Source organism: Microchirus variegatus (assembly GCF_963457635.1).
Source record: "Microchirus variegatus genome assembly, chromosome: 3".
Lineage (NCBI taxonomy): Eukaryota > Metazoa > Chordata > Actinopteri > Pleuronectiformes > Soleidae > Microchirus > Microchirus variegatus.
In genome coordinates, this window is record NC_139804.1 from 20,969,982 (window position 1) to 20,983,261 (window position 13,280).

Here is a 13,280-nt window from a genome sequence, read left to right on the forward strand (position 1 = left end):
AACAGGGTGTGCTACAGCACTCTCCTTGTTACAAACTCAATTATGAGTGTTTCACTGGAATGATCTCCAAAAGATGCTCTTATTCTTACGCAGCTATGCATTTTTCTCATTAAAAAAAATAAAAAAATGAAATAAAATAAAAAAGAGGTATTACTAATGTTGTGGGGACCTAAATCTGTTTAGTCACATTATGGGGACAAAAAGCAAGTCCCATAACGTAAATTACTAGATTTTAATGTGAAGATATGTTTTTTAGATTAGGGACAGGGTTAGGATTAGGCCAGTAGTAATTATGGTTAAGGTTAGAGTAAGGGTGAATTCCAATTCCTTGCTTAACCCTCAATCTTAACCTTCAATCTCAAAAATGTGTGCTCCCGCTAGTGTAAGTGATGTCCTGATTCTCAGAAAAATTAAGTTGAGGGGCAAGATTAAGGGCTGTATCGCCCTCAATATTGAGACTTTCGGAGACCACCCTTGGGAGCAAGGGCTACACAGAATGCATTGCGTGTTTTGACATAACAAAGATGGCGCCGAAAGCAAATGAAATGAATATAAGTCAATGCAATGTCCCCCTGAAGTCATGGAAACCATGTTTGTGTGTGTGGGTGGTTGTGTGTGTTAGTTAAACATTGAGATGAAACAAAAAGTCAGTGAGACAGAAAGTGTCCACATGTAGTCACTGTATTACATGTTCAGACTTCAACAGTAAAGACGTTTATAGACATAATCATCTCAAAGAGACAAACATGTCTCATTATTTCACTTATTCTCCGATAATAAGTCTACTCAACTAAATCTGAAGAAAAATGTCAGTTAAATAATTCTCATACATCTTCGGTCAAAGAGACCAATGAGGAGGAGGTGAAGTTTAACAGCTTCAATTCTCTGAACTGTCCCTTTAACAAACAAACAGCAGTAAAAAAAACGCTGTTAGTCTTTAACTGTTGTTTTCCTCTGCCACACAAACCTTCACTGGTAACATCTTCACTGGATGATGATCATCTTTATCAGCAGTGTTAATGTACGGAAACATAGTGTGTGTGAAAGTGTGCGTGTGTGTATGAGTGTGTTAGTATCAAGCTCAGAGAAGGACAGTTGTCTTCTGTCCCAGTCCAGAGTCACTCTAATTTTCTGGATCTTCTTCTTCAGCTGGAGAACAGAGTATTTACCTGATGACCATTCGAAGTATTTATCTTTATAAAACACTATCCTCCATAATCCAGACAGTATGTCTTTTCCTTTCCTCTGGACAGACTCTAAAACTCCCACTGTCCACCATTTATTGGCTCCAACCTGGACGTCCCAGCTGTGAGTTCCTGAGTTAAAACCATCAGAGTTCAGGACACTCTAGTACTAATCAAACCTCTCTGGATTGTCAGCAACCTTCTCTTTTTCTCCTCATCTCACACTGGTCAGATCTTCAGACAGGATGAGTTCTGTATTAGCAGTGTTTGGGTCCAGAAACATAGGACCGTACGAGACCATGTCCTTCATCTTGTTCCAGATGTTGAAGGCCAGGTGTTTGGCCTCGTCTATCAGAGCTCCTGAGTGCAGCTATGGAGGCTCCATCACGGAGCGCTGTGTCCACTGCAGCCTTGTAGTTGAGCAGGAAGGAGACGTCTTCAGCCCTCAGCTCGTCCTCTGTGCCTCTGACTGTATCTGATAGAGCTCGTCTCTCTCTGCTCAAAGCCTCCATCTTCTCCTTCATCATGTGCCTCTTCTGCTCCTCTTCCTCCCTCAGTGCAGCCATCCTGGTCTCCTCTTCTAGAAACTGAAAGAAGCTTCTTAAATTGCTCCTTCTGTGCCACTGTACGTTGGGCCTGGATTTTAATGTGATCTGCTGTCTGATCAAACGTTCTTCTTGAAGGTCCAGAGTTTCCTGAAGTTGCTCCTTGTGTTGTTATGCAGCTTCATCGATGGGTCTGAAATTGTGATCAATGTGTTTTTTTGAATGTCTGCAGACGAGACACACTGGCTGCTGATGGCCAAGACAGAAGAGTCTGAGTTTCTTAGAGTTCTGACTGCAGAGAACCTCTTGAAGACCTTTGACCTTGTTCCTGTAAGAAGGTCTCACACAAGTTCTTTAAAGTCAGGTTACATAGTGGTTGTTCCTTTGAAGACCTTCTGTTACAAACAGGACAGTCTGGTGCTGGTCTGTCTCTCCACTATCTCTCCACACGCTGTGGCTACAGGACAGAAGGACAGGATCTCTGAAGTCCTCATGACAGACAGGACAGCAGAGATCCTCCTCTGACCTGGAGGCCATTTTGTCTGTGAGAGAGGCTGAAAACAGAGCAGTCAGTCAGGACTACCTCCTCGTCTGACTTCACTGAAATTCACTTTGAGTGTTCTTTGTCAAACTCACCTTCAGTGTGTGGACAAGAGCATGAAGCAGCGTCTTGTCTTATGCAGCATACGGCCGAGCTGGCGCCAGTTTTCTACAAAATAATACAGTTTGCAAGCGGGTCGGGTCAAAGAGTGACAGCGCTCAGACTTTGTTATTAACTTAAACACAATCTTTGAAGCAGCCGGTTATTGTCTGGTGACGAAACAGCCTCTGGGGCAACAGCCAGTATTTTGGGGTTTCCCATGTAGACAACAGATGTTCAGGCCAAGACTTCCATTAACCGTATGCCATTTACAGTGTGATGAGCAATGTGAGATGTGAAAATTGAGTTGCAAATGAGCAAGTGACATTAAGATCATATATTTTCTTTCCCCGAACAATTTAATGTTTGTTAAATTTCTTATTATAACGGCTGTGTACATATGAATGCAGATGAATTAAAACCCAGAAAACCTAATGCATTTCAGACAATCATTTCTGCCTCTTTAGTTCTCCACATGGACAGTTTTACTGCAGGCTACCCAAGCTGATTGGTCCAATCATATCTGCCCCAAGATATTTCCAACAGATTTGGTATTGAGCTGCATGTCATACTAGGCCACACATCCACACGCATGCTCTCGAGGGAGCAGGCCCTTTCATGGCTTATGAAGGGCAATCAACATTAACGACAAGTTAAGTCTTGTCTAAGCTCATCAGCAGCTTTGTTTCCAGTTAGCATCCATGGTGGTAAGTTGTTTTCAGAGTTTTTGTGTTAATTAGTTTAATCTAAACCGTATATGAGGCATATCACGACAAAAACAGTAGTAAAACCTAACAATTAACGGCTTAGCTCCTCCAGAGGACACAGGGTGACAGAGTCAGAAGAGATATATTTTTATTGCTTACAAGCCCTTATGTGGACACTCAATTGTGCACATAAGGAGAGGTGAGGGGAAATGAACATTAATAAAAGGCAGGAGGGAGGTACAGGACCTCCGAATGTAATTGGAAGGAAACAATCGAGAAGTGATTCTGCAGTCGGAGCAGAATAACCTCAATTGCAACAAAAGTGGATGCTATTAAGGAAAACGAAAGGCAGAATAAAAACTGCTGATTATGTAGAAGTGGTTATTATTTTGAGGGAAGGACCATTAGATGGAATACAAATCCACACATGCTTCACGCTGCAATTAGTATTGACCAAAGTTGCCGATGTGCCAGCATCATTCTTAAGCCTTTGCATATCAACAGTGATGTGAATAAACGGCATGAAATTGTGAATAAATCGGAGGTGAAATTTGACTCATCCTCTCTATTCACGTTCAGCATGACATGATTCATTGAAAAACATTGATTTTTAGGACCAGAATAACAACGTACAGTGTGAAGAAATAGGTGAAGTCAGCATCTTGTGATGATAAGCTGATGCTCTGTTGTTAAAAACAAAAACTGCAAAACAACACTGAGGAAGAGTTTCAGGATATCTGTCATGCAGTTTATATTTGAGGAATGTTCAAATTAACTGGATACAGATTTAAAATTGTGTTACAGATGTGAAAACTGCATATAGGTTTGGAAAAAACAGCCATCAATGAGCACAGTAGCAGGGATAAGATTGATAAAACTGTACAAAGTACAAACACAGGGTATGCATACAAAATCTTACACAGTTCACTGTGACTGGATATATAGATAAATCCTTATCATTTAAGGCAACATTTTCTCTTCTGAAATATATTATGTTTTATCCTTTCTCTTCCTCCTGGTGCACCACTGTTTTCCACAGTTATCCAGCAGCCAGTGTTACTGTTTTCTTTAGCAATGGTGGTATAGCAGTGAGCATAGTCTCAGTTAATCATAATTTGATTTCCAGCAGTTCTCATTGAAGTCTAACTGCTGGCAAGAGAGTGTGTTGCCGCTTGTACACTTTCATAATTGTATGTGCATGTTAACCCATCAATGCTGTCTGGTCTTTCCAGATACAAACCACAGTAAAGCTCTTAAGGTTACTTGGAAACATAAGTGACTGCTATTTTAACTCAGTGTTCCACCACCATTTGTGATATAGTTGTTGAATGTTTTGGATTTGAATATGTACTTTAAAGTGTGAGTATATTGATAGTGGTTTGCAGTGATGATGCATTTACGCTATATTTCATGTTACGTCACTTCCATCACTGTGTTTCTTCAGTAAACCAGCAACTACTCGTCTGGGGCTAATGCGCGAGGGAACCACAGCCAACAACCTACCTACAGTGAGACCAGCAGTTTGAATCCAGTGAAACAGACATATTTTTAGAAGTAAGTAGTGCAACTTCCTTGCTCAGTTTCTGTCTTGTTTCTTCTGTTGCTTACTTGGAATGTGTACATATACAGCAACTTTCCTCCATTTCTGGTAACAATGTCAGTACATTGGCAGAATTTCAATGCCAACCGACCTTCACAATATTGCATCATGCAAGAAGAGGTCAGAGCGCTGTCCTGGACCTTTAGGGACGAAAATCCAATAACATCAGTGTCTTATGTGTAGACGGCAGCCACCATCACCCCCGTGTAGTAATTCCATAGCTGGCCACACACACTGAAGAGAGATCCCCCCCAACCCCCCCATCATACTATCATATCCAGGGACAATGTGTTTTTCCAAACCTCATATGTGGAGGTCAGTGAAGACCTAAAGGAGAAGCTGAGTCCCTCCTCACTCCAAGTGCAAACTGCCTCGAGGCACAGGGCATAGAGATGGATTAGTGGTGGGTTCATAAAAGGTTTCTTAAAATACAATTGATTGATATATATAAAATAGGCAATTAATAGTCTACATTAATCCACCTTATTGTGCAGGTCAGATCTTTAATAAGATTGAGGACTGTCCCCCTGAGAAGGATTAAAGTTAAAGCAGCAAGGTCATTCATTTAATGTGTGTTATAATTTTGCTGTCTAAATCATTTTAATTTAAATGCCAGTTTAACCCATGAAGATTGAGATAGTGTGTGTGTGTGTGTGTGTGTTCTGCTCCTGCAGCAGACAACATTCTTCATTTTAGACTGTCCAGTACAAAGCAAGCACTTATTTTTGCTTTACTATTTCTCAACATATACTGATCTAATCTATTTTATAAAATCAAACCATTACCCCTGGGTTACTTACTCCAGGCCCCTTTTATTGGAATTATTCAGTTTTGACATTTTGTTGCAGTGTTCCTTCTGGGTTGTTATTATTTTTCTGTTTTCCTTGTGTCATGTTAGTTTTATTTTATTGTTCTTCCAAGTGTGTGTACCTCTTAGTTTTATTTCTGTTCTGTTTTCCCTCCTGATTGTCCACCTTGCTCTGATTAGTTTCACCTGTGGTCGATTACCTCTCCCTCACTGTGCTCTCCAGTGTCTTGGTCAATTGATCCTGTTTGTTTCCATGCGTTCTGGTTACTGTTCACTATTTTTCAGCTTCTTGATTTTAAAGGTATTTTCCTGTTCATGTTTTAACCTAAACATCTCCTCCTTTCGTGGATTATTTTGACTTGTTTGTATTTAGTTAGAAACGGAGGTTTCCATACTGCTTGGCAGAGACATCGAGAAAGCAGCCAGAGAATAGCAAAAAAAGTCAATCATCAAAATGGACTAATGGTTTGCCGAGATATTTGCTAGCGTAATGCTTCAGTGAGCAACAACCTCATGTCACAAGGCATCTTTACACAGTTTTACCGAATTGTAACAACAATGTCGCAGAGAAAAAAGGGTAAATTACTGATTAGGTTCTCCGAATGCTTCATGTTGATAGCGGTGCCAATATTTACCCCGAGGACTCATCGCGCGATGATGAGGATTTGGTGATACAGCTATAATGTAGTTATGGCTCTGGTGACTCAGATTTAGATTGCATTCCCTTCAAGAGGTATGTAGTATCATACATTTTGTCATGGATTACGTGTTGCATTTGCATTGGAGTACATATCAGTCTACCACAATGCCCTGCAATTAATTGAACAGACTAGACTTATTGTTGCTGCTATTGTCCGTTTGGACTTTGGACACCTGCATTTCATTTTCAAAACGCTATGACAGCAATTTAGTTCTATTTTTTTAATTTTATTTTTTTAGAATTTGTTTATTTTACCAACATGGTTTGTTTACCATATATTATTACTTAATATCTTGTTTGTTTGATGATAGTGACGATGATGATGTGTTTATGTCAGCTTCATCCACCACCTCAGGCCCATTTACTGGTGCTCCTGTAGCCTGTGCTGTGCATCTGCTCCAGCATCTCTCCCTCTCAGGTAAAGTGACGGGGTGCTTCTGCTCCCTTTCCTCCACCATCACCTGCTGAATCTGACTCAGACTCAGCTGTAAGACCACCACAGCCCGAGAGAAAGGCAAAGTGAAGTGGGTCTGCCTCTACTGCATCAGTGAGATAGGAAGAGGAGGAAGACAAGTGACACAATAGAGGAGAAGGACACAAAACCAAAACATTTGAGATTTATGCCAACATTTGACACGATAGCACCATGGTCTCCCCTTTCACTTTTCAGACTATTTTTTTTAGCACCTCTGCAGTATGCACTGTCATCAACAACACAAATGCCAATGCTGCCAAGAGTGCAGGCTGGACTGAAGTTGAAATATAAACTTTTTGGGTGGTTTTCATGACTGTCATACTTTTTACATGTCTTGTATATGTACACCAGCGCTCTGACTACTGGAGAAAGGAATGGCCATATGGGTTTTCCTTCCTCAGTAACAGGATGACACGCAAACGTTTTGAAGCTACCATATTCTCTCTGCACCTCAGCAATCCGATAGGGGATGAGGAAAAATATAGAACACTGCAGAATATGATAGACTATTCAAGATCAAGCCTCTTCACACTGAGATAGTGTCTGTCTGTCGGGCTCTTTTTCAGCCTAGCAGAACATTTGTATTGATGACAGAATGGCGGCGTCTAAGGCCCGCATCAGTACGAAACAGTACATGAAGGACAAGCCCACTAAGTGGGGTTATAAAGTGTTTGTGCTGGCGGATGCTTTGTGTACCAGGGGAAGAGTGAGTCCACGACAGCCCACGGTCTGACCTTCTCCTCTGTATGAGACCTGCTGCATTGCCAACACTCGGTGGGGGCTACAGACTCTATAACTACTAGACCAGCCCTGCCCTCTTTGAGGAATTGGGCAAGAAAAACTTTGGCTGTTGTGGGACCATCGTAACTGATCGGGCTGGCTATGCAAAGACAGAGGTCTTGGCCTGCCCAAAAATGATGAGAGGCAAACTTCTGTTTGCAAAGTGGAAGGACTCCTGTGACGTAAACGTGTAAACATGTTCAATCATCCACGACACCTTCTGGACACATAGTCAAAAGGAGGGTGAAAGAGGCTGGTGTGCGGAGCATAAAAGCTGGGTCTGTGCCCAATGCTGTCCTGTCCCCAGTCTGTCCTGTCCCCATGATGAGTTCTTTGGTCTTATGGATGTTGAGTGTCAGGTTGTTTTACGATCACCAAAGGAAGATGAAGAAGAGAGTGCAGGTAGGGTGGAGTGGTTGGAGACGAAAGACAGTAGTGAGACTTGCTTTGATGTAAGGTTTGGGAAGAGGGACACTGTCTAAAAGACCGGAGGTGGAGCTTTTCACTGAAATGCCATCAATGTAAGATGGTATATGGAGATATAGGAATTCATTGATTTTTGTTCCTGGTATGGTTTGGCTGGTGGGGACTGCCCAAGTCTCGCTAAGTGCATGATCCTTATTTATCCCTGAAGTTTCGAGATGTTGAGTCAATTGGATACTGCCCATCACACATTGCCTCTTGACAGGAAGTTCATAACTGTTGATGTTTATGTGACGTTCCAGACTTGTACATGACTTCACAATGAGCAGTGGGTAAGGCAATGTGTGTATGAAGCTGTCCTGGAGGAGAAGCTAGCTCTGAGTCATATTGGAGTCCATTCACAAAGCTCTCCCGTATGAAAATGCCAGACCAATAATAACCCGAGTCTTATCTCTCCTTGTCTGAAGCACTTTTTAGCCAGAGTTCTCTTTGTAAATACATACAGATGTTCTCCTTCAGATTGACATTTTGAACTACGCTCAGTTGTACCGCAGTGCTTTCTGTTTTTATTCCTGCTGTTGTAAAAACCTCTGAGGCATCAGGGAAGTGTCTCAGCTCTTTTTAATGTGTTTACATAAAACAACAGCAAGATTAAATTGAGCATGCTGTTATTTATCATAGTTTCCAGGTATCTCCGTTTGCATTGTCTCCTTCTCCCACTCTGTCTGATCTGAAAACCATTTTTAGCTGTCTTTGCCTGTTTTTAATTCACAGCACCATGCATCATTATTAAAGCTCACTTCTTTGCTCTTATTATTGTTCTCTACTGCCAAGGGTGTTTAATATCGGAACAGTCTCATTATTCTGTGGCTGCACGTTTAGCAATTACGAACACAATCCATTGGCTCCTGTTCTCCCACACACCACCCCCTCAACCAATTACCTTTTATTATAGTGCTTGTGCTGGGGCTATTTTTTAAATGAGAAACAGACTCGGTAGACTAACATGGCCTCTGGTGTATGTGTTGGCAGCTATGGGGGCTTATAACCAGTAACAGCCTATATTCAGATTGTAAAACATTAAGGGGAAGACTGAGAGTGTTTCCATCTGAATCATTTGACAGATATCATAGCTTAAACACACACTTTTCAACTAAAAGGTCCCTGCAGATCATTGTTTTGGGGACTTCTGGTAAATTTACACGTTGACATGTGGAAAACTGATATCAAGCTGTTTCACTTTAGTCCATCACGTGGCCGTAATGTTCCAAAGTCTGGACAGTGAGTAGGGGTGGGACACAACATTCCATATTTGAGGTTAAAGGTACTGTGGCAAGATAATGCTTAACTAGTGTGCGAATACAATCCTGTAGTGTGTTGTGTTATGTGGCCAGCCAAGGCCAAAAAAAAAATTTGCCTCAAAGATTTACACCTTCATGGAGCAAAGAGACAGAATCATCTCATTTACATAGCACAACCCCCTCCTGGTCTAAGCTGTCAGTGAAACCACACTCTGTATGAGCACAGATACTATATCAGCATGACAGGTGGTGTCCGAATTTGATAAAATAGGGTGGTAGGTGGATAATATGTGCACGTGATTTCAGGCGATCGACAAACTTTGCATCACTAGTCCACAGTGCTGAGTTTTGTTTATACAGGCAACGGTAAAAACTTCATGGATGTCGTCATGGACCACCAACACAAACAAAGAGAGAGTGTGACTATGCTGTGTCAAGCTCTATGGTGAAACAGCGGAACAGAGAACACACACAGAATACCATTAATGGAAGTGTTGTGAATCTTTTCGGATCATTATGAAACTTGGTCAGGACAAATTAAATATGGGGCCACCCCAGTCATGGTAATTATACATTGTTTATAAATGAAGCGACAATAAGCATGAAGGAGATTCAAGTCAAGCTGCTGTTGATTATAAATCATAGTAAGGCTCTCGTTAACAAATTACTTTGCAAGAAAAGTAATTACAAGTAGCAAACAGAGGGCTCCTCCATTCACCCCTTCCCTTTTCAAACCCATCAGCGAACAACAGTAACCTTCACGTACCACAGAGAATGTAACCACTCTTGCACTCTCTCGGCCATTATCTTCTCCTTTGTTGATTTATGCATCAAATTTATGTTTGTGGAGCAGTTCATCCTTGGCTAAGGTCGATATAGAGGCTTATTCGAAGACAATTTTATTTACAATTTTTATTATGAAGCTATTATACTCTTATACAAACATACTTATGGGTAGTATATTATTACGCTGCCAATAACCCGCCCAAATGTTAAACTGGACCTTTAAATACAGGTTTTATTAGTTGTTGCAGAGATTTATCTGCTGAAATAAGATGTTGGAGCACAAATAACTTGAACCCGGGCCTTGTGATGGACTGGCGACCTTTCCAGGTTGTACCTCGCCTTTTATACTACCGGTATTATAATACCAGTCCGGGCCTTTCTGTGTGGAGTTTGCATGTTCTGCCTGGATGTGCGTGGATTTTCTCAGGGTTCTCAGGTTTCCTCACACATGTCCAGAAAATGCAACAGTTAATTGAACACTCTTAGTTGCCCATAGGTTTGAGTGAATGGTTGTTCGTCTCTATGTTGGCCCTGCGATGGACTGCCGACCTGTCCAGGGTGTACCCTGCCTTCCCTCTATGTCAGCTGGGATTGGCACCACCCTGCCACCGTCTTGTGGAGGATAAAGTGGTAGACAATGAATGAATGAAAAAATAACAAAAATAACAGTACAACTTTATCAATAAAGTGGCTTTAATTTCGAGCATTAGGATCAATTTCTGCTGGGCTGCTGTGGGGTCGAGACCCTGGTGTGGTCGAAGTGCTCGGAGATTCACCTCCCACAGGCGGTTCCTGACTGTCTGCACTTAAATCCGCCTGTTGTGCAGACCAACGGTCTAACCGGCAGTTCTGGTAGCTGGGCAGAACCGATCACGGGGTTGCTGGTGCCTCATGTACCGGTCCTGAGCAGCGTGGTAACACGTGGCCAGTGGGCATGTGCACGGTTCGCTGTCGTTCCAGTCTCTCTGAAACGAGTCCACAGGCGGCTGACAGTGGACTGATGCACATTCAGTTATGTTGCCAAAGCTGTAACGCTGAACCCAGCATGCAGCATGCCAATGGCTTGCTCCCTCATGATTTGTGACATATGTGGCATATTGACAAGTGACAAAAGTCCACATTGTGGTGTGCCCTTTTATTGACCAGACCATAAGGAGTGTCTGTGTACAGGTCATGCATATTGAGCATCACTCTGCCATGCTCCATGACTCTCGTGAGTTGAAATTCACTCAATCTGAGATTGTAGTCAATAGGAGTGGCCAAGTGACACTGGACTACTGGGTTTGAGCAAAACAAATCATTACATGAACAACAAATGCATCAAGAATCTGAGCAAATGTCATGACATTCTATTTTTGTTCACCATTTCAAGTTTGTGCGTTTATATTTTTGTTGAGTATACTTTTTGTGGATTGTTGCTCAACAATCCTCAAATGACTGAATGACTGACTGACTGAATAAGTCATGCAACATTTTCAATTTAGGCTCTAGTGTATAGATGTTTGTCATCTCCCTGTAACCATACACCTCCAGCTCTTTCTATTGCCAGTTTATAATGTGTCATCCTCATTGGTAGTGTCAGTTTGTTTTGCTGCCTTTCCTTTGTTTCGGGCAAGGATGGATTTGATTAAGTCTTTGATATGACTAAAAGATTTAGCCTTTACTTTTACTGAGAGGACAACAAGAGTACAAGAAACAGATGGCCAGTTTGTTGGTTTTAACAATAAAGACAGCAAAACAGAGAATGAAGATGAAATGTTGACATAAAGACAGTGAGGTCCATTCCAAAAGAAATTTACTGGTGCACAACATGAGATGAAATTATCAAGCAACATTTTGTTTGGTCATTTATCTCTTTCAAATCAACGTTTAAATACTGATGTATTATTTTATTTCTTGCCTTTGGCTGACTGTATTAAGTTGTTATTACTCAACTAGTTGTTCTTCACTTTCTCCCATTACCTCATTCAATCCAAAATGTTCCAAAATCCTCTATTCTATTCAATATATTAATTTATTGGTGTGGTCTTTTGATTGTAAAGTCAAATTGTTTAATTATAAAAACAATATATTCTCACCTTCACGTTTCTTATTTATATTACTTCTCGTTCCATATTTTTATGCTATTATTCTGGCTGCCGATTGTTCTTTCTCTGGCTTTTATTCAGTTCTTCATTTCTTACAATTCTTTTTCTGACCCACAGCTGCACAGTGTTCTTTCTCTCATTCATGATGCAGTTTGATCTGTGTGAGGAAGATTTCCGAGTGTCACTGCAACATTTCCAAGCTCAGGTTCTCTACCAGAGGTCTGAGAGCCTGAGGGTTGTGCTCATTATCTTAGCTATTCCTAGGACCACACTGCTCTGGACAAAGGTCTCATATGTTATTTCTGGACTCTGTTGGAGCCACGCTCACAGTTTGGGCATTACAACCCATAATGCTGTCTCCAGTTGGACACTCTTTGCCTTTAATGGATCTGGAGTCCCATAGGACGTTAGCTCTGTCATTCTCAACCACCTTTGATAGGTGTCTTCCACCTTGGGCCTGGGACCTCCAGTCTTGGTGCAGATGTTTCTGTACAATATTCCATCCACTTAGTTGTGGTGTTCCATGTATGCCTTCCCAGTCAGCAGCTTGCACCCTGTTGTGATGTGCTGCACTGTCTCGGTGGCATCTCTGCACATCCTACAGCTGCAGTCCTGCCTGGTATGGTAGACACCTTAGCCTCTCTTGATCTGGTGCTTAGGGCCTGGTCCTGTGCTGTCAATATTAGTGCCAATATCAATATATACTTCCTCTCTGCTGGGTTCCCTCTGCCAGGGGCAATCTTCCTGATGCATTCATGGATGTTAGTTGTTTCTTACTGGATAGTGGTTTTGACACTCTCTAGTCCTTGGCCTAATTCCCTTAGTTTACAACCCTAGAGTGCTGCAACCTTACATGCATGGTGATATGTGAGTTTTCTTGTCAGTGACCTCTATCTCTTCCTTTGGCTCGACAGCTATGCCAGCAGGGTACCTGATTGCTAGCAGGGCGTAGGTATTAATGGAGTGGACCTTGTTCTGACCATTCAGCTGACACTTGTGACTCTTGAGGCCTTATCTGGTGTTTTTGGCTGTGGAAAGTCCCATTGTGGCCTCTTAATGGTCCCCATTTGCCTGTGGGATCATTTGTAAATGTCTTGCACTACTTTTATGTGGTTCATGACCATTCCTGTCTCAGCTGTTGTCTTGAGCATTAAAAATGGAAGTTCATCAATTATTCCTTTGTTATAAAATAATCATTTTGGTTGTATCTTTCTTTAACTGCAAGACGTTTTTGTGCATCCATT

General features: G+C 41.6%; 1 pseudogene across 1 annotated transcript; it reads right to left on the reverse strand.

The window, feature by feature from the left end:
* Window positions 1-984: 984 nt before the first annotated feature.
* LOC310925017 (nuclear factor 7, ovary-like) lies at window positions 985-2,266 on the reverse strand (annotated as a pseudogene). Its single transcript has one exon. The product of its transcript is annotated as a nuclear factor 7, ovary-like (transcript).
* Between the last annotated feature and the right edge of the window lie 11,014 nt (window positions 2,267-13,280).